Source organism: Phyllostomus discolor, chromosome 7 (assembly GCF_004126475.2).
Source record: "Phyllostomus discolor isolate MPI-MPIP mPhyDis1 chromosome 7, mPhyDis1.pri.v3, whole genome shotgun sequence".
In the NCBI taxonomy this organism is placed as follows: Eukaryota; Metazoa; Chordata; class Mammalia; order Chiroptera; family Phyllostomidae; genus Phyllostomus; species Phyllostomus discolor.
This window is the reverse complement of record NC_040909.2, coordinates 59,226,685-59,247,548: the sequence shown is the minus strand read 5'-3', so window position 1 is coordinate 59,247,548 and position 20,864 is coordinate 59,226,685. Positions and strand designations below refer to the sequence as shown.

Below are 20,864 nucleotides of genomic sequence, written 5' to 3'. Positions count from 1 at the left end.
TTCTGTACTGGATTATAAGTTTCTTGAATTCTTGAAGCCATCATCCCTGTTTTCGAGCTCCTTGTCATCTCTGTCCTCAGTAGGAGCTCAATGACTATTTGTTGAATTGAATTCTTTTGAGGGTAACGAGTAGGCATAACTTTTAAATTAAAAAAAAAATTCTTGCCTAAGATCTTGTAGGCTAGAAAATCCATGGCTTATTTTTAAGGCATATTAAATATACTTAGCCATATGTCTGACTTTCCTGTGAAGATTTAAGAGGTTGTCTGCCAGTTGTAGCATTTTGAACTATATAGAAAATATTGAATTAATTGTGTTGAAGGTCACAGAGGGCCTTTATTCTGGCCAGATGTGTTCAGTGATTGAACCTATTGCTTATGTAATGTGGCCACAGAAGGCATCACTTTTTGGCTTGATTTAAATAGAGTCAGTACTTTACCACCTGAATTCTTGGCCAAGCTTTATGATTTACATCTGATATGGAAAGCCTATTTGTTTCCTCCTCTATTAGGCTGTTGAAGTCTGTGTGACTTGGTTAAAAATTCAAAACTCAAGATCAAGTTGTTAAAAAAGAACTTACTTTGGAACATGTGAGTTTTTATTTTTTTAAATTAAAGCAGAGGCATCTAGATTATAGCTTCTAATCCTTTTTTTAAAACTTTTTAAGACTTAATTTATTTATTTTTTTAGAGAGAGGGGAATGGAGGGAGAAAGAGAGGGAGAGAAACATCAGTGTGTGGTTACCTCTCATGTGGCTCACACTAGGGAATTGGCTTGCAACCCAGGCATGTGCCCTGACTGGGAATTGAACTGGCGACTCTTTGGTTCACAGCCTGCACTCAATCCACTGAGCTACATTACATTGGCCAGGGCAGTTTCTAATCTTTTAAAAACTCAAATAGTATTGTGATCTTGTGTGGCTGTCAATCACTACCCATAGTTGGTCTGTGCTTCTACAGGTTATGTTTTTTCTGGTGAAATTTAATTTTGTCCCCTCATTTAAACAACGTGTGCAATATAGAAAGATGAGAATATGAAAGAAAAGTGTATACACATTGCTCATCCACTGCAGAGAAGTACAATGTGTTAACACTATTTATACACACACAAACACACGCATATGTAAAACACTCACAAACATATATTAGATATGGTTTTTTGATAGACTTTTCAGGGTCTTTTTCTTATAAGAATTGGATCATACAATATATGCTTTTTTAAGTGGGATTTTTCTTTGTGCCTAACAGTGTAGCATGGATATTTTTTATTCACTGCCTATATAGCTACTTTATCATTACAGTGACTGTGGAATCAATTTTTGGTTGTATGATGACATATTAAACCATGTTTTGGTTGCATTATAATATATTAAACCATTATATTTACTATATTATATATTAAATGATGAACACCTAGGCTATTTTCAGTTCCCTATTTTTCACAAACATTGATGAATATCCTTATATATATATTTTAGTGAGTTCTTTAGAGATTTTCTTCAGATAGATATCTAGAATTCTTGGCCCACATGAATTTTATCTTTTTAAGACTTAAATTCCTAACATTATAGTGCTCTTCAGAAAGCACACCAATTTGAGTTTGTGAGAGTCTTGTATTTCTTCACTAATCTTAGTTATAACAGATTCTACCTAATAATAGTCATCACAAACTCAAATACTGAGTAGGTATGTTAAAAGACATTAGGGAGCAGTGGGGCCTGTGGGGGACTGGAAGGTCATGTTTTGTTCAAAGGGAGCAGTTGCCATTCAGCTTCAGCTTATTGCTGTCATGTGGGAACACTGGCCCAGTGTTGCCAGATTTTTCAAGTTTTCAAGAGAACCCAGGAACTTGAATTTGCTAAAAAAACTAACCGCCAATTTCAAAAGGCTGGTTCAAAGTTATTTCAAAAGCATGGATGAACCAAACAAAACACATCTGGGAGCCATATTTGCTCCTCAGGAGACAAACTTGCAACCTCTTGTTTATGTATTTGTCTCTCTTATTTGACATCTCTCACACTTCTTTTCTTTAAGAGCAGTGATCACATTTCCTACCCTTGTCTGTATTCTCGGGGCTCAGGAGAGCCACCAACTTGCAGTGAAGGTCAGTAAGTGTGCGTCAGAGTGGATGTTAAGTTCCAGAAGTGGTCTAGTTTGTCAGTCTAGTCCATGGAAGTTTATTTGGGGCCCACCTGGTGACAGCTCCTCCACCTTAATTGTGAGGAGCTGGGGAGAGGGTATATTTTGACAGCTGATTGTAATTCTTGGAATACTTTATCTTATGGTTCTGGTCTGCTGACTCTTAAAACAGAGTGCAAAAATAGCATCCTGATGATGACATTTATATGACTATGTACTGGAAATACATAGATGTGTGTGTGTGTGTGTGTGTGTGTATTTTGTATTTTCTCTGCTCTTAAGTGATTTTACTGTGAAGTATGTGACCTTACAAATAAAAGAATCAATGAATTCTATGTACACATTTTAGGGAAGTCTGGTTTTAAATATAGTCGGAAAGTTCCTAGTAACATGACTTGTTTGGACATTCTACAGATAAATAAGGTCTCTAACCTTTATTCCAGGAGTGGATGTATTCAGAACTTGATTAACCTCTATTATCAGTGGGCATCTGTTTTTCAGGGAGTGCATTATATGGTAGAGTTTTGTCCCTTGAAAACCGATACAGCCCTTTTTGCTTTCCTGCCTGTGTACTGGACTGTCCTGCATAATTCATGTTGGGCACTGGGTCTGCAGCAGTGGGATGGCAGAAGGGACTCGGATAATTCAGACTTGAGTTTAGTCACTGCAGTTTGTCAAGGAGCCAAGCAAGGAAGGGCCTCTATAAAATGAAAACTATACAGTTGGCAGCAAAAGCCCAACATGGAGTTTCAATTTTGCTTGGTTTGGATTTGTATTGTGTTTCTATTCTCCTTCCCTCTCTCCATAGCCATATCAGACAGAATAAGAACATTCCAATAGTCTGTCTAGGAACTCAAAGTTTAGATAGGATATTCTGTATGTAATGTAGGACTTTGGATGTGAGAGCTGAGGACAATTTTCAGGTTTTGATTACTGTATACCTGGATCCACTTCCTTTATTATAATTGCTTTTGGGGTACCTACAATTCCCCTAAGTTGGCATGAACTTTGGCTTTTGTTTCTCTAAAATGATGAAGGATAAGATATAGCAGGCAAAGCTTATATTCCATGGTGTTTTAGTACAGGTGATCCCTGATAAAATTCTTGAGCTTTGGTCTTTGGTAAAGATTAGAGTCTAGCCACAGTGAGTCATGCTGTAGTGCAAAGCCATAGTTAGGCCCTTCCACGTGCATATAAAAATTCTTTAGAAAGCACAGATTGTTTCTTTCCATATTGATATATTGTCCATATCTAATTATTTAGAAGAAAGAAGTCAGAGAGATAGGATGCCCAGCAAGGAAAAAAAATCATGTAGCTATTGTCTATTTCTGCCTCTCTAAACCTGTGGGAAAATACTGCTGTAAGTAAGAAAGGGCCTGGCTTTTGTAAGCAGTGTGAATCTGTTTCTGAGGCTCATTTCACCTTAAAGTGGAAGCTCAAGCAATTCTTTGTGAAATAATTATCTCAGAGGAAGATGATTGTGGGAAGGAGGCATTAAAGGGGGTATGAGAGCTGGTTACTATTGAAGTCTTTTTTTGGTGGAAGGAGCCTATCCATGGGGTTTAATAAAACATGATGAGTCACCCTGTTGCCTGACTTCCTGAGGGGAAAGAGATATTCTAAAAAGGTGTGGGGAACTTTGTGACCCTGTGTACCTGTTACCAGGCACTTCTATTTACCTGGTGGCTGCTAGCAGATTGCAGGCAGAGGTACTTGGCAAAGATCAACTTCAGAAATGGTGGCCCACAAATTGGGTTTGCATGAAAGGAAAGTGCACCAGAATTACTACCTGGGAGTTTTCAAGCTGTGGGAGTCCTGGGGGTGATTTTATGAGTGATGTGGAGTCATGTATACCTGCCCTGCACAGCCTGGTGCCCCAATTCCAGAGAATGATCCACAAGCAGCCACTGACTCAAAATCATCCAGGGTGTTTATTGAATATGGGGGTCACCAGGCCCCCTCCCAGACCTATGGAATCAGAATCCTGGGCGATGGGCCCTGTGAACCCATTGTTTAAAACAGTTCTGGCTGATTAGGGGAAGTCCTAAGTTTGAGGCTCTGGGCCCTAAAATACTGGCCTTTTCAATTCCAGCTACCTAATAAATGATGGTAAGAGACCGTATGTTTTATTCAAATGACCACTGATTGAGGGTGACTGTAAAGAAGAGAAAGACTAATTGAGTGATTTGAGCTACTAGTTCTAGGGTGGCAAATACCGGGTGTGTGCATATGTGTAGGTGGAAGATCATTTTCTTGCTTCTGGATCCTGGCATTAGTCTGTTGGTTTAGAGGGACCTGTTCCTCAGCACCACACTTGCCATTTTAAAATAGCAAAGGGACTCTGGAGGAAAAACTGTACTATCCAATAAAACATTCTGCAGTAATGGAAATGTTCTTCATCTCCTCTGTCCAGTGTTTCATCCACTAGCTACATGTAGAGATTGTATACTTTTTAAAAAAAGATTTATTTATTTTTAGAGAGGGAAGGGGGAGAGAGAGAGAGAGAGAGAGAGAAACATCAATGTGAGGTTGCTGGGGGCCATGGCCTGCAACCCAGGCATGTGCCCTGGCTGGTAATTGAACCTATGATGCTTTGGTTGAGATTGTGTACTTTTAATGTGGCTAGTGTGGCCACATTTCATTAGTCACAATACAGAAATGAATATTTTCATTTTATTTGCATAAAATGAATTTAAATTTAACTCTAAGTAGCCACATGTGACTGCCTAGTGTCTGCCAAACTGAACAGCACAGGACACAGTGCCATTACAAATGGTGAGGACAGGCACATTCTTTGATGTCATATTTACCTTCTCCATGAAGAAGAGGCTGGAGTGACACTTTGGGTTGATGCTTGTTAAATGTGAAAGCTTGGGATAGGTAGTTTTTGAGTGTTCCTTTGACCTTTTTTTATCAATGTGTTTACTGATGACAGTTTTCTTTAAGAAGCTCAGCGTGTAGAGTGTGCTGATTCTCCCAAGTGAAGTAGCTTCATCAGAACAGATATGTTCTATGTGTGTTGGCATGACGTTTCTAGGGATTGCTGTGTCTCCAGCAGCTGATATAATGGACAATTGCATAAATACTTTTAGTTTGAGTATTTTGTACAGAGGGGGAGATTCTAAATTACCATATTTTTCAGACTATAAGGTGTACTGTTTTCCCCCTAGATTTGGGAACAATAATGGTTGTTAATGCTGCTGTTGAGTTTTGGTTACGTTTACATTAGTGAAATATTATGTTATTTATGTTATTAAATATTTTACCACATTTTTTGCTTCAAATTTTTTTTTCCTATTTTCCTCCTCTAAAACCTAGGTGCGTCATAAGGTCTGAAAAATATGGTACCTTTTGGTTGCATAAACTATTTTAATCACCTTGATGCTGTTGGTTAAAAGTAATAAAAAAAACAACTGGCTTAAAGAACAGAGGGGATTAGCTGATGCATGAAACTAGGACTTTTAGAGAAAAGAGGGAGCTTCAGGTAGGGTTTGATCAAGACATGGGTCATGTTTTTGGTTTGCTTCAGAACTGCAATTAGCCCATATGGCACCCTTGTTCAAACTCAACAGTACCTCTCATATATATTTTCTGGGCATACACATCCCAGCAGAACTGGATATCAGCCCATACTCATCACCTGTCAGAACACAACCCAGATATTGTCAAGGACATTCTGGATTCTCTCAGTGCTGCACTCTGCACTGTGCTGGCTTTGGCCTTAGGACAGCTTCTCTTGTTTGCAGAAGGGTGACTGGTAAATGGGGTGATGTGCTTGCTTATTTACAGGGAGGCCTAGAGTAATGTCACATGCTGTGTGCTAGTGGTTTAGGTCTGCAATCTCTACACCAATCATTAAAGCTTATGCAAATCAGTGCTCATTTGTGGTAGGGGTAAAGTCAATTCAGACCTGGGCCCTGTGACTGTTACAGTGGGGGAAACAAATAGGCTCTGTTAAGAAGGGAGAAGACATGGGATGGATGTTAGTAACTGAAACCTAGTTCTTTTTATTTTAAAAATATGTTATTTATTTATTTTTAGAAAGAGTGTGAGGGAGGAAGAAAGAGAGGGAGAGAAACATCAATTGGTTGCCTCCTATATGAACTCTGACTGCAGACTGAAGCAGCAACCCAGGCATAGGCCCAGAACAGGAATCAACCGGTGATCTTTCACTTTGTGGATGATGCCCAACCCAGTGAGCCATGCTCGTCAGGGTCTGATACCTAATTGTTGCACCTGCCTGCAACAGGATGGTGAATTTAGAGGGAGTCAAGTTGGACAAATGCCATGGGAAATTCAATTGTAACTGAGTATAGATGAGGCAAGAAAGGAGTCCTTGGATATGAGTTCAGCTGGTGGATTCAAGAAAAGTAACAGCTCCATTTATTCACCTTTTGTTATTGTAGCTCTGCTATGGACTCTTTAAGAGAAAATATGTATTATCCTGCCTGGGCTGCTGTAACAAAATGTCACAGATTGGGTAGTTTAAACAACAAATTTTTTTTTTCTCACAGTTCTGGGCTAGAAGTTCATGATCAAGGTAAGGACAAATTTTAGTTTCTGGTGAGGGCTCTCTTCCTGGTTTGCAGATGGCTACCTTCTTACCTTTGGTGTCCCTTTTTAATAAGTGCGCTAATCTTTTTGGTTTAGGGCCCCATCCTATAGTCTCATTCAACCCTAATTACTTCCTTAAGAGTCCCATCTCCAAATATAGCCACACTGGGGGTTAGTGATTCAATATGTGATTTTGGGGTGGAGGGGCCACCAATATTCAGTCTATGACAACAGGTATTATTTTTCTTCACAGTGACTTTTAATATAGATATTATTTTACCTATTTTACTAATGAAGAAACTGAAGCTTAGATTAAGTAATTTGCCTCAGCTCAAGAGCTAATAAGCAGCAATCCTAATCTGGTTCTCATTCTAGAACTGGTGCTGTTAAATATCATTTAAGATCAGTGGTTTCCAGCCCAGGTGGTTTTGCTCCCATCCCGATCAGGCAATGTGTGAAGACAATTTTTGTTGTTACAGCTGAGGAAGACTTACTAGCAAATAGTGGATAGAAACTAGAGAGGCTGCTAAACATCCCACAGTGCATAGGACAGTCCCCTGCAACAAAGAATTACCTAGCCCCAAACACCAAATACCAACCAAGACCTAGAAATTTTGGTCTAGACTCCTGTTACCTTCTCATAGAATCTCCCCCTGTAGTCACTCACCACTGTACTTTCATCTTAACACTCTTCACCATCTGAGATTATTTCTTCTGTACCATTGGGGTGTAATTACCTTGAGGGCAGGAACCTGAGTCCTATACTCTATTGTTATTATGACTATGCAGTACCTGGCACCTGGCAAGTGAGCAGCATAATGAGTGAATGAATGAATAAATGAGTGAATGAACCAACCCAAATGGCTTCCTTCTTGTGGTGGGTAGGTACTTTCAGATATGGACATAGTTCAGGAAAGATATAACAATTAGCCAGAAGCGTTGAACAGTGTTGGTTATCTTTGGAGACACATTGCATTCCTGAAGGGCAGAGTGAGAGAAGAGCAGACAAGGTTTTGTTCTGCTGGTCAAACTTGAGAAGCAGTGATGTGAAGAGGAGAAAGGGAGATAAGTAACCAGAACAACCTGTGTTGTGCAGAGTGAGGTGAGAGATTGAGTTTGGGTGGCTGATTAGAGCCCGGATGCTCAGAATGCAAGGGGATGCAAAGAACATCACTATCTCATCAGTGGCCACCAAAGGCTTCGGCAGGTACACCTGGAAACCTGGCCACAAGGGACCATGATCCATGTGAGCTGGGTTAGCTAAGTGATTACAGTGGGCTGCCCTGATTTTAATTCCAGCTCCACCCCTTACCAGATGTACAACCTGGAGCACTTAGTCTTTCTGTGCCTCAGTTTCTTCACCTATAAAAAGTGATGATAATAGTAGTGCCTGGCTGGAGGCCACACAGCTTATTGCTTAAAAGTTTTAGAAGTACAGATGGAGTTGAAATCCTGGCTATAATACTCTGGTGGTTGGAGAGGGGAATGGATGCTGTCTTTTGGGAAAGAGAGCCAAATGCTGTTAACCATGTATACAGTCTGTGGAGGAAAACTGTCTGCTTTTACATCCCTCAACTGATGATAGCAGAAAGTTACAAATGTGGAAATATGCAGGAGCTGTGTGTGTGTGTGTGTGTGTGTGTGGTGGTTAAAGGTATTTTGTTCTGGACTTGTGAAATATAACAACATGAAATGTGTATGCACACACACACCAGTGTCCTAATCTTTGCTTCATGGTTGTGTGTGTTTGTGAGAAAGAGAATACAGCCAGCAATAATTAGGGACCCCATCTCTGACCAAGGTGGAAGAAGGAAAAATAAATGAATGTAATATAATACAGCAATTTATATATATTAACTCCCAAAGAAGAGTAAAGATTTTTGCTTTTTCTTTTAGCATTGTTTCCCGGCATCCTCACTGTTTGCTCACTGGCTTTCTCCTCTATTGTGTGTGCCTAAAAGTCCTTCTTTCTTGCCAAAAGTGGGCAGCTTTCCAGCTCCCACCTCCTCACCTTGTCGTGTCATCTGCCTGTTGAACTTCAAGTGTGGGAGTGAAAACCTGGGGGAGAAGACAAATATGGATGATGCCAGCAATAGTGGAACTCAATTCAGTGCTTGTCAGGTCAGGCCTTGCTCTGAACACCACAGGAGATAATCTTTCATCCTCAGCTCAGTTGTGAAGAATATGCACCATCCTCCCATTGTAGAGGTCAGGACACTGAGGCTTTTAAGGAGTCCCAGGTACTCAGCTGATGAAGTGACAATGATGGGTTTTCTCCTGTCTGGAGACCCTCCGGGCTGTCAGCAGAAGCTGCATTATTGCGTCATGGCATGTGGTGGGATCTCCTCCGACTGTACCACACCATCTTGTGAATTTAGGGTGCAGAAAGTTCCAGGTGTGGTCCAGCAGCTAGCCACCCTTCCTTGCACTGGGGTGGGCCACAGTCCTTGTGCCTTCTGAGGGGAAGGAAATGTGTGTGCCTTGGTGGTGGGTGTAGATATTCACACCTCACAGCTTCTGTTTGTCCATCTGCAGCTGTGCCCTGTGCAGGTCCAGACACAGTGCCAGTGTCCTCCACAGTGATGATTGCAGCTGTCTCTTCGGACATAGTCCGAGGCCATGGAACTTGTACTTCATGGACATAGCAAGGTTCTATTTGACTTTTTAAAAGATTTTGTTTACTTATTTTTAGACAGAGGGTAAGGGAGGGAGAGAGTGAGAAAAACATCAGTGTGCAAGACAGAAACATCTATCAATTGCCTCTCTCACACCCCCCACCTGGGAACTTGGCCCACAACCCAGATGGGTGCTCTGATGGGGAATTGAACCAGCGACCTTTTGGTTTGCAGGCCCACTGAACAACACCCATGATGTCTCTATTTGACTTTTTAAAAAATTGTGGTAAAATATACATAACAAAATTTACCACTTATACTATTTTTAATTGTATAGTTCAGTGGCATTAAGTATATTCACCTTGTTGTACAACCATCACAACCATCCATCTCCAGAACATTTTCATCATTGCAAACTTTGTACCTAGTAAACACCAACTCCCCTCCCCGTCCCTGGCAATCACCATCCTACTGTCTGTAATTCAGACTACTCTAGGTACCCATGTAAGTGGATCATACAACACTTGTCCTCTTCTGGCCTATTATTTCACTTAATATATGTCTTCAGGGCTCATCCATTTTGTCACATGTGTCTGGATATCCTTCTTTCTAAAGGCTGAATAATATTCCATCCTATGTATGTGCGGTATTTGCTTATCCATTGATCTGCCAGTGGACATTGGAGTTTTGACCTTTTCTGTTTGATTTAATCTTTCTACCCTCAGAAGCAGGTGAAGTTTGATTTTCTCCATGCCTTGGCTTCCCTTCTGCTTTTCTCCCTCTTGCATTGCTGTGCCTGCCCTTCCCAGGTCTCTCAGGGCCACCGATTGCCTGGTGTCGCTAGTTGTGAGGATGGGTAATGTTTCCTTGTCATCTCTTTGGAACTTAGAGCAGTTTGGTAAGGGTATGTATGTTGGTCATCTGGTCTTAGGGGCTTTAATCCTTCCATCAGCTTTGACCTGGCCAGCAGTCCACCTTTCTGGGTTCAAGACTTATGATCAGTAGTTATGCTCACAGGCTTGCATTTCAAGTAGCTGGGCTCACGCCCAGTCCCACTGTTCACCTGCTCTGTGACCTTTGGAGTGTGATTTTCCTGTGACACGGTGATAGGAACACACCTTGTATGGATTAAGGAAGTGTTACAGTGAAACTCTCAGCATGGAACATAGAGCAGAGGCAGTGTTGAATAAATGGTATTTGTGATAGTCCATTGGTCAGTTTTCCTCTTTTGAATCTGATAACTTTAATTTTTTTTATTTATTGGTTTTAGAGAGAGGAAAGAGGGGCTGGGGGGGAGAGAAACATTGATTTGTTGTTCCACTTATTTAGGCATTTATTGGTTGATTTTTGTATGTTCCCTGGCTGGGGATTAAACCCACAACCTTAGTATATCGGGACAGTATGCTAACCAACTGAATCTGATAACTTTTGATTTTAGGTTTGTGGAGGCACTGAACTGACTGTGTAATGGACTCAGAACAGTTCTGTTTAATACATTGGGACTTTATCTTCTTTCCTGGCACTGTCACCTCCTTTTAGATTTTATGCAGCTGAATTTGTTGGACCCAATTATATGGAGCAGATTTGATAGAAACACATTCTAAGTATACTATCTGTATGTCTTCATGTTATTTCCCTTAGTTCTCTTTCCTGAAGTCTGAATTTAGTTACCACTAAATTTAAATGATTAGTGCACAATTAAATGATTTTGGAGTCTTTAGAATTGTAGAGTGATTGGGGTCAAGATAGAAGGGGAGCAAATGCACACAGGTGTTTTGCAATAGACTAGATGCGTGATTGGGTCAGTTCTTTTTTTAATTGATTCTTTCAGCTGTGAATGAGATTAAAAGGGAACAAGTAGACATTTATTGCTTATAAAAATTTATGTATGCTTTAATCTCATTTAATCCTTAATGTATGCTGTACTTTGCTCTAAGTGCTCCATATTATCTCAGTTAGTCCTCAAACAACTCTGTGAAGTATAGGTACTATAGTCATCCTCATTTTGCAGATGAAATTGAGGCTCAGAAAAGTTAAGATGTTTTCTGCCCCTGCTGTTAATGGCAGAACTGGGATGCAAACCAGGTTCCAATGCAGGAATGATGGATACACTTATCAGCGCAGGGAGGTGGTTGACTGTGTCTTCACTAATCAATGAGTAAGTGGACTTCTTTGAGATCAGCAGAGCCAGAACCTTCTGCCTAGGTCTTTGATGCCATACCCCAAGCTGATTTTGATTTACCACAGCCATCTTCATTGTATCACTTAGTACATGTCCAGTACATCTTTCCTTTTACATTTTCCCAAACCATTTAGGAGAAGTACTGCAAATGATGCAGCAAATCAGTGTGGCTTTTGTGGGGAAATATTGTGCTTACTGGCAGTCCCATTTTATTTCTAGTTTCAAATGACCCAGGACCATGCCTCAGTTTCTTCATCTGTAGAAAGAATACTGTGCCATATTCAAAGATGTGAAGACACACTGCTGGATTCAGTGAAGTTACTAAATTCCAACCATCGTGAGGATGTGGTGTCGCTGCTCATTGTGTCCCTGAGGACTGAGTATTCACAGTAACCCACTGTGGGGCTGGAAATTCCTGACAGGGTGGGCATATTCAAGACTCACTTTGACTCACTGCCCAGACTGTCGGAGTGCTGGCCATGTTTCCTCTCTCAGGGCAGTGTGCTGCCGTAGAGCTGCAGGAGTATGTCTTTGGACCTGAACGCTACAGTGCAGGTCAAGTATAGGATCTCCTTGACTGGAAGGATATCGGTTGAGCCTGGCCTTGGAGACCTGAAATTTGCCCTCTATAGGGTTGTTTCATTTGTCTTTGCCCTTGGGACTCATTTTATTTTTAAAGTAAATACAGAGTGAGGCAAAAGTAGATTTACAGTTGTTCATATAGAAAAATAATACAATAATTAATAAATAATAATACAAGAGTAAACTATATTGCATGTGCTCACAACTGTAAACCTACCTTGCCCCACCCTGTATCTGGTTTCATTGGTGGGGAGCTGGGTGGAGAAGGGACAGGCATACCTGAGTAGTGATTGCACTAGGTCACAGGATTTTTCGCCTCTGAAAATCCAGTCTGCACGCATATAAAGGAATGTATATTTTATGAAAGAATCTGTATGTAAGTGAGACCAGGAGGTTTGGGGACTCTGCTGACTTCTCTCTCTAAGGTGCACATACTCTGGAATGTGTTAAGGGGCCTCTGGAGTCAGGCAGTTGTGGTTCTGAATCCCCTCTTCATCTGTGGCATTGGTGAGATTTACAACTTCTTCAAGTCTCAGTTTTCTTATCTGTAAAGTACGTACCTCACAATGTTTGTGAGGATTACGTAAGATGATGCATGAGAAATATTCATCAGAGTGCATAGTACATATTGAGTGCTCAGTACCTATTAACTATCATTATTAATATTATTTGATCCAGTGAGCAATGGTAATTAGAGGCTCCATTTAACAAACATGAACACAGACCTAGAGGCAGCAAAATTCCTAGTATACCCACAGCTCACACTATTTGGAGATGAGGGAACATGCCAAAAAGGAATGGAATGAGATAACATGCTCCCTTTATCAGCTTTGCAGAATTTCAGAAGTATTTATTAACTGTTGTTCTTGATATGACTTGTAAAGCCTTTTTGGAGAGCATTTGGTAGGAATCCATCATAAATGGTAACATTTTCACCTTATATTGCTATCACTAGAAATCTATTCTCTGGAAATACTCAAGCCTGTAGAAGGTGGGTGTAGTGCTATGTTCTCTATAGCATTGCTCATAATGACACAAAATAGAAAGCTGACTTATATGAGGTCTGTCTAGAAGATATGCAGCCATGTAATATGAAAAATAGGGACATTTATTGAAGATACAAGATACAAGAAACATTGTGCACAGGAAATGACACCTCAGCCCCCTTCAAAGTAGGCATGTCACACAGTTCTCCCAATTGCCATCAGCTGCTCTATCGTATTTTCCTGAATCTCATCGATTGTCTGAAATCTCTTTCCTTTCAAAGGTGATTTTAGTTTTGGGAAAAGCCAAAAGCCATGATGCCAAATCTTTGCTGTAGGAATTTGAGTCACCTGGGTGATTTTATGTTTAGCCAAAAAATTCTTCATGAGATGTGATACATGAGTGGGTACATTGTCATGATGAAGCTGCCAATCACCAGTTGCCCATAGCTGCACCCTTCTGAATTATACAGATAGTTTCCGTGAAGGGATGTTGAAGCTTAAAGCAAAATTTGATGCAGATTCATTGCTCTACTCACTCAGTCATTTTGAATGTGATGGCCACACGGTACATATGCTCACTCAGAGGCGTCTACTGCCCCCACTGACTAGTACAGTGAAGTCATCATTGTTCATTCATTTGCATTCCAGTCCACTCTCCTTGGCTGCCAGGTTACATTGATGTCATGTTGTGCAAACAACTCTCATTATATTAACAAAGGCTGGACTTTTTCCAGACAGACCTTGTTTGTGCTATGGGTGATTAAAAATTATGGTATCTCCCTATAGTGGCATATTCTGCTGTGAATTAAAAAGAGTGAGGTTAATCATGTAAACATCTCTTGGTATATGTATTAAATTAAAAAAGCTAGAGATAGGGCTGCATCTATAAAATAATTGCACTTGTGTAACTGTTCACTGAGCTAGGTGGGTACATTTTTGTGTGTAGAGAACTGTGCCCTTGGCAGCCTCTGAGTAGAGTGGACATATGTCCTAGTTTGCTTGAGAAATACCCAATTTACACCTGGCCTAATTATTAATAGTGCCCCTTTCAGTCTTCAGTGTCTTAGTTTGGATGATGAATCATATGGTTACCTGGCCTTCCTCTGAGGATTGGGATTGGGGCCAAAGTAATGGAAACTGACTATTACACATGTGACTTCTTGGTATAGTTTACAGCGGGTACATATTTTTATAAGGTGAATTAAATATTAGGGCCCTGATACATTATGTAGTGGTTCACCACTGAGCCACCCTATATGGTCATTAATAAGGACGAACTTACCATTTTGGAGGGGGGGGGCATCAGATATCTGAGCATCTACTTCATTCTCTTTAAATGTCTTCAGTTAATTCATTAAAGATATTTATTGTCTGGGAAAAGTACTTAGCATTCCACATTAATGTGCTTTTTTAAAGATCTAGTGGGGATTTTTGTATTTCCTTCTTTCTTTGGCTCCCAGGTCATTGAATTGAAATTCTTCTTTAGAAAAACAACACACCTTTTAAAAAAATGTAGAAATTGTGGCCTTCCCCACCCCCAGGTTCCTCAAACATAAATTTAGACACAATGGGAGTCAAAATTATTAAATGAGCTACATGTAAACTATTGACTTAGATTGGGCTTTAGAATTGGCTGGGTTCCCCGATTCTCTGCTTCCCAGTAAAACCCTGGAGGAAATGGGGGTGGGCGGGAAATAGCGGCAGTTAAAAAACAGCAATGATTCAGACTCACCAGACTTCATAGACACCTTTGATGTGCCAGGCACTATGTGGGTGATTTCTTATCTGTAATCCTATTTATTCTTTACTAGAACTCTTGAAGAGTATTATGAGTACCATTTTATACATATGGAAACTGAGGCTCAGAAAAGCTAAGTACCTGACCCTGGTATTTGGGAATCAAATCAGGCTTCTTCAATTTGGAATTTTAGTATTCTGTTCACTCCACTCGTGTTTCTCAACCTCAGCACCGTTGGCATTGTGTGCTGGGTTCTTCTTTATTGTTGGGGGCTGTGGTGGGTGTTGTAAAATGCCACCCCCCATCTCCACCAAGTTGTAACCACCAAATAATTTCTTTAGACATTGCTAGAAGTCCCTGGGGAGAGGAAGACAGAGTAGTCCCTGGTTCAGAATGACTTTACCATACCAACATTGAAGAATGTTGTGGAATCCAGACAAATCAAGATTTAAGAGTAGTCAGGCAAAGCGAGACAGACCCTTATGCTTGGCAGTTTGTGTTCTCCTCCAGGCCTAATTTTCTTGCTTCTCATTTTCAGTTCCTGGGGAAGTAGAAAAAAGTACCTGAAAATCCTATTAGTTGATGAATGGTGCTTGGCAAATGTTGAAGAGGTTAAAAGTGCTAAACCAAGAAGACATTTCTTAATTTATTAATCTTGTCCCTCCTTTGTCAGATATTATATTCTCTTTGCCCTGGTCAGTCAGGGATGTGCTGTAACCATAGGACCCCATTCAGAGTTATGGCAAGAAGCTTTAAAAATGCTGCTTAGAACATTTGGTGATGTATTAGTGGCATTTAGCCATTATGCTACACATTGGTCTATTTCTTAGCCACTTCAAGGCTCATTCCCGGGAAATCCCTTTTAAGTGAATTAAACTGGTTAACAAAGGCTCACCATTTGCTTTTTATCTCTCATCCATTCCCACCTCTGCTTTTCCGAAAATAACTGATTATTACTGAGCTTTAATATCTTTTCTTTGTGTTTCAAGGAAAGGCTGGTGATTGGTGACTTCTAATGCTATCTTTTTCTATATTTATATTTGTAAGAACAACTTGGAATGAATGTTTCCTAGATAAAGTATAGTGTGTATTTTTCAAATTTAGCAGATTATGGAGTAATTTGTTTGCCCCAAGCTAAAAAATAGTTTCTAATATATTACCTGTCCAAGAAAAGTTTTAGTTAAGCTTTTGAGAAATTAAAGCCTTTATGTATTTTAAAGTTGGGTGTTTCAGTTAGCCTGTTGTTTCATTAGCTCTCATTCTTTTTAATTTCAAAGATAAAGCTTTCAAACACCCACTTAATTAAAACAAAAACAAATCTGGTATAGACCAGTTTGTATGACGTAGGGAGGATTAGAGCTAAGAAAAAAGGAAAGGTTGAGTGTCTGTTGGGTATCATATCAGCTCTGTAAAGAGTTAAGTTAGTTTTTTTTCAGATTTGCATATTACTTAGAAAAATGACAAGCCAAGTGGTATTAGTACTATTTCTCTTTCCAGTATTTTGGTGAAGTATATGATTTGTCTCACTGGAAAACAAACTGAGATGGAGATTTGCAGACAGGACATTTGTTAGGGAATGCCTACGAGTCAGCCTGTACAGAGGGGCTGGTTGAATTGTGAGAGAGCTCAGCAGAACCCCAGGCCAACCCACAGGAAGCTTGGGAGTTTGAGATGGTTCTGCAGCGTTGTCCTGAGTTGAGATGAGAGGGCTGACTTGTCAGGTCAGCTAACCCCTGGGTGTGGACTCTTTTAGGATGGGCATGTGACCTAGGAGGAGGAGGTGGCTCTCTGCAGTCATTGCTGGGGACCCTGGAGGCGTAGCGCGGTGTTCATTGCATATGAGCACATAATGCAGGCGTGTGTGTGAGTGTTCGTATTAATTTAATTGACACTGTCTTCAGTAACTTAGCTGAAGACACACATCTGGGAAGTGGATGTGTTTCATTTTCAATTCACATTTGACTAGTCCCCAGACCTCTGCTTCTGCTGCTGTATGACTGTTGGAATGTTAGCTGCCATAGAAAAGAATACTTTGGGCAGGTCCTTTCATTTTCTATGTGGCTTTACGTCTGCTGCAGTGTGGGGCACCCTTGAAGTTTGCTGAATTGGCTTTCTCCAAAATACCTTTTGTCATGGGTATGAAAGGAAAGGTAAAATCATTTGTCCTAAATGAGTCATTAGCTGGAATAAAAAAGTCTGAACTCTAGCCCTCTATTATATTTCCCAGCCAGGGGTGACTTTGAGCAAATTGGTGTCTCTCCAGTTCCCTGGGGAAACACTTGACTCAAGACCCTTTACCATTTAAATGCCACAGGTAACACTTGGCTTCCTCCTAGAAAGCTTACTCCTGGTCCTGTGCTTTACAGCTTGCTGCCATTGTGCACACCCCCTACACCACAAACTGTTTCCTTGGTGCTTTTATCACTGCCTGGAAATCCCGAGGGCAAAGATGTTTAATAAAAACCAAGTTGGTGGTGTCTGTGGTGTGCAGAAGGATAAAGACAGTTAGTGGCTGAATAAAGCAGGGATTAGGCAATTCCTTCAACGAGTCCAAACAGGAAATTTGGAAGAGGAAGTTACTGAACATTTTACCAAAATTTAGTCCTTAGGGATTTTAAGGTAGGTAGCCTACTAAGGACACTGCAGTCCTTCCAAGCCATATGTAAGTGGGGCACTTTTATGAAGTCCACCTGTTTTAATCTTTCTTACCCTTTACCTGCTTCTACTCTTGGTCTAGGGGTGGGTTCCTTCATTCAAGCTTTAACTCAGTGAGGATTTGAGTGTACCAGGCCTTGTTGGGAATCCGTGAACATCACCATGATATTGCTGTGTCACAAGAGCTCAAGGTGAGAGGGGGAGCCCTTTGGGAACTGCCAGCTTGCCGTGTAGGGTGATGCCCACTGGGGTCCTGAGGAGTCAGAAGCCTGCTTAGAGCCGGACACACAATTAGAGCCTGAGCTAGTGACTGATCCTCCTTGTCCTTTGTTGTAAACTGGAGTTAATAGCGGCACCAACTTCACAGAGTTACTGTGACGACTTAACAAAATAGTGAATGTGAGGAGAGGGCTTAGCATCATTACATGCAAATGATTATTCTTATTTAATAAAAGTTTTTTTTAGCTTCAAGGGTTAATATTCTCATGAGGACAGGTTGAGAACCACCGTGCTGGGTGAAGTTCATCTCTCTTTTATTGAAACAAAATTACTTGTTTGACTTTATGAGAACTTTTAAAGACTTTAAAACTCCGAATAAAATCCTTGGCAATTTTCTTTCTTAGAAAGTGGAAGTTTGTGTTATTTCGCATCCATCAATGGCACTAACAGTTTTCCAGTGTCTTGCGAGTTAATTTTCATTGGCTGGTATTTTTTGTGTAGTAGCAACATAAATGCTTTATATTGGTTGTGGGTTTTGGCCTGCCGCATAGCTGATTCTTATGACCAGTTGGTGATAAAGGCTGAATGACTGTAGATTTTTGTTTACTGGCAGTGTGATAGTGGTAAAGTCACTAGCCTTCATGACAAGTAGAACTGAGCAGTTACTTTCCCAGTTACTGACCTCTCTGAGCCTCATTTTCATCAGCTGCATAGAACCCATGGATATCTAAGTATCCTAACTGACTGACTCTTGGAACATTTCTCATTCAAAGAAATAAAGTCCAGGAGCCAGCAGAAGAGATTCCCATCTTCTGCCTCTCAAAGAACATTTTGAGGAACTCAGGTGAATGCCTTCCGCAATATTTTCCTACTCTGCCTATTTGTCTTCAGTTCAGTTCTTGGTACTTGGTATATGCCTGGGAAATCTCATTGTACGTTCCTCCCTCTACCAGATCTTTCCTGGCACCCTTCCTGTGTCTTTTCTTCCTTCTCTTTTTCTTTATGCTTCAGCTGCTCTTATGTCCCTTTGCTTTCCCCTCCTCCACCCTCACACATAGATCACCTCTATCTGCAGAGTAAGACACAGGGGAAGGAGTAGGAGAAGGGGAAAGCAGTTAGGAATGGGGCTGATGCTGAGTGGGCAAGGCCAAATATTTTCTTAGCAGGTGAGGAGAGGCAAGGAGGTTGTGAAGATTTGATTCTTGAACAATAGGAGTGGGACTCTTACTTATAAAATAAGGATATTAGCTTAATATCTGATGGTGACCCTGGTTAGTGGTGGAACTGGAAACCTAAAAGATGGTCCTGATACATCCTTAAAATAGAAGAAGAGGCTGGGGCATGGTTTTTAGGTTTAAGAAGGGGAAAAAAGGTACTGAAAACCAAGGTATGGGATGCTCAGTGCTGACCACCTTCTCTGTCTCCCGTCCCCTCCTGTCCCCAAGAGCAGGACTGCTATGACATGCTGCATTATTGAAGACTGAAGTCTCTTCTGCAACATATCCAGAAGTCATGGGTCATATCAGCTGCAAATTAAACCAAATCCATGGCTTTGCATATGGGGCTGCTTTATAAACAGCTGCTCTCTGTATTCCATTAAAAATAAAAAAAAACTATTTAACATGACGAATTCATAGTTTCATAGATTTCATCTCACTGTCTTCTGAACTTTGGAATTATAATTCAGCAGATGTTTTAATACCCTTGTACATTTAAATCAAATGTCAATGGGGTACAGACGGAACTAAGCTGTAATAAAACAACGAAGGTATGTGTGTCGAGGACCCTTCTAGTTGTTACCAGGACTAGTGTTTGTAATCATCACTTCAAAGGCAGCTTGGTGGATTTCTCATTCTTCTAGCTCTGGGCTGTGATCTTTTGCCTACCAAAGTGTTTGCTTTAAATCTGCAATAGTCAAAGATGCCCGATACCCCGATTTTTGCAGTCAACCTTATTTGTGGGGTTCTTTGTCTGTGGTGGTGCCATGTGGCAGATTGCACTTTCCAAAGATGGCTGCAAAACTGTCTCCCATCCCACATGCTCATCTTACAAAATGACCTTGACTGTCCTCCCCACATATCCCTCCTTTTGAGTCTGGGCAGACCTTTGTGATTGTATCAGCCAACAGCCTGGGCATACCTTTGTGATTGTCTCAACCAACAGAGCATGACAAAAATCATTCACACTGTATGGCATTTGAAGCAAGACCATAAAAATGCCATGTATATCTGCATTGCTCTCTTGGGGTATTATATTATTCTTGGAACCCAGCCTCTACGCTGTGAGGAAGTCCAAACTATACCATGCAGAGACCACACGGAGGGTCTTTTTGTAGGTATTGCAGCTGATAGCCAGTGTCAACCTCTACGCATGTGAGTGAAGATGCTTCCTGATATTCCAGTGCCCAGATGTCAGGGCATCCCTAGCTGAAGCCAGAGACACCATAGAGTCCAACCTTTTCCATTGCACCCCCCCTGAATTCCTAAACCCCAGATCAATAAAATGGTAGTTTTATACCCCAAAGTTTTGCGATGGTTTGTTTTGGAGTATTACTAATTAGAGGGAGGGAGGGGGGGAGGGAGAGAGAGAGAGAAAGAGAGAAAGAGAGAGAGAGACAGAGAGAGAATGGATAGAAAAAGGCATTTCCTTCAAATGAAATCTGAATGGGATCCCCCACCCCAATTTGCTTTTGGGGAGCATAAAGCAAGACCTTACGCATGGTTTCAGTGGACGGGTGAGTACTACCCAATCATTTTGGAGAAGACACAGGTCTTCCTGCCTTTCAAAATATCTTAAAAATAGGCCCTAATTCTTGCCTAAGACCTATATCCTTACAAATAAAATTAGAGATGTAGTGTTGTCTTCTGTATATTTGCATTAAAAGGAAGCAAAATATCAAGTGATTAAAATTGATAGCTTAGGGGATTCTTTATTATAGAGACATTTAACATAGTGAGGTCTCACCTCACCAATCAAGACATTTTTTTCTTGCCAGTTTGCTCTTTGTTTCCAAAAATGCTAATTACAAATGTTTTATTTCTAAGCTAATTATTAAAGTTCATAGTTGTCTGAGGTGAACTAATGGGAGTCCCTTTACTGGTAAGCTCCTTGTATTTCTTTATGAGACTCACTCTACAAAATAGAGGCAGCAGCCTCACAAACGGCTTGTGAGGGTCTAAGCACCCTGGGACTCAC

At 40.7% G+C, this 20,864-nt stretch overlaps 1 protein-coding gene and 1 long non-coding RNA gene across 21 annotated transcripts in view; one reads left to right on the top strand and one right to left on the bottom strand.

Moving 5' to 3' along the window:
- The window catches only part of MAGI1 (membrane associated guanylate kinase, WW and PDZ domain containing 1), a 604,195-nt gene that overhangs the window by 12,607 nt on the left and 570,724 nt on the right, over positions 1 to 20,864 (top strand). The window lies entirely within an intron of this gene.
- On the bottom strand, positions 17,906 to 20,390 carry LOC118501829. Its single transcript, XR_004904492.1, has 2 exons — positions 19,809 to 20,390; positions 17,906 to 19,773 (listed from the first exon to the last, which is right to left on the bottom strand). It is a non-coding gene; the product is annotated as an uncharacterized LOC118501829 (long non-coding RNA).